Source organism: Suricata suricatta, chromosome 15 (genome assembly GCF_006229205.1).
Source record: "Suricata suricatta isolate VVHF042 chromosome 15, meerkat_22Aug2017_6uvM2_HiC, whole genome shotgun sequence".
Classification (NCBI taxonomy): domain Eukaryota; kingdom Metazoa; phylum Chordata; class Mammalia; order Carnivora; family Herpestidae; genus Suricata; species Suricata suricatta.
The window spans coordinates 58885398-58886855 of record NC_043714.1 but is presented as its reverse complement, the minus strand read 5'-3'; the positions used below and the strand labels follow the sequence as shown (position 1 = coordinate 58886855).

The window sequence follows — 1458 nt, the reverse complement described above, 5'->3', positions numbered from 1 at the left end:
GAACATTTTACAGACCTCATCTCATTAATCCTCACAACATATGCTATTAAAATGGTAATTTTAAAATAGGCCTATGTTGTGAGGATTAATGAGAGGACATCTGTAAGACACTTGGAGGCTCTCTGGAGAGAATTAACAAATAAATACAACATAGCTTCTTGGTGGAAATGAAAGATAAGATCCAACATGTTTGAAGAACATGCAGGCCGGCCAGAGGGGATGCTAATAAAACTGCTAAGGGATGTAGAAGTGGAATTTCTGCGGTCCAGTATCTGACATGGATTGTCTCTCATTGTAGAGTGTCCATACACTTGAAAAAGAAGTTGGAGTATGAAAAGAAAAGGGGTGTCTGGGTGGATTAGTGGTCAAGTGTCCTACTCTTGATTTGGGCTCAGGTCACGATCTCGCACTTCGTGAGTTCAAGCCCCACGTTGGGCTCTGAACTGTCAATGAGAAAAGATTCTCCTGAGATTCTCTCTCTCTTGCTCTCTCTCTGCCCCTCCCCTGCTCTCACTTGCTCTTGCTCTCTCAAAATAAACAAGCTTAAAAAAAAGAAGAAGTTGGGGTGTGGAGTAGGTGAGAATAAAACGTACATGACTGGTTTAGAGTTAGCTTCTACACGATCACTTAGTGAAAACATTTTTAGTCCAAGAATAATTCCAAAAGGCAAATATCATCCACACATCTAAAGAGGTACATAGTCGTCTTCTTGTTTGTGATGAATGTCTTTGATTTCTGATCAATCTGTTTATTTCAGGTTACCGTACCTTGGAAGATCTTCTTGACCATATCTTGATCTTTGTTTTGATGTTTCCATAACTTCAGTAGCTGGAAGGTTTGTTCTTGTGAACTGTGTTGTCGTTTGATCATCTCCACGCCCTCTGCATTTACCCTGGTGCCAGGAAGATTGTCCACCAAGACGTTAAGCCAATTAGGGGTAAATTTTGTAGGAACAGCAAACCTGAAGAATGCTTCCTCACACAGGGTGACATCTAAAGGTGGGAAAACCAAGAAGATTTACTTAAAAACTGGATTCTTGGAAGTCTAGTGCACAATAAATAAATAAGTCAACACCATAGGGTTTTTCAAAATACAGTATGTTAAAATGTGATGTTTAAATAAAATCAACCCTCTGTTGCCTGGTCTTGGTGGCTCACTGTCAACCCAAATGGGCTTATGTCCGTAGGGCATAGTTTAACAAATGTCTAATAAAAATACTGCTGTAAATGAATTGCAGCAAAAATTCTATGACTCAGTGTACACATTAACATAATTTAATGTGGATCTTAAATATCCTATTAAAGATTTAGCTAGCATCCACAGGTTACTTCAAGATTAATGTCAAAACGAATATAATTACTATCTTTACAGGACCTGGAAAAGCAATCTGGAGTAATATATTGTTTTCTGCACAAATATAAACACATAGTTTACCTTTAAGAATAAGGAGGGATATAG

At 38.2% G+C, this 1458-nt stretch overlaps 1 protein-coding gene across 1 annotated transcript in view; it reads left to right on the top strand.

Moving 5' to 3' along the window:
• TNFRSF11B (TNF receptor superfamily member 11b) overlaps nt 1-1458 on the top strand; it is a 28735-nt gene that overhangs the window by 26033 nt on the left and 1244 nt on the right. The window lies entirely within an intron of this gene.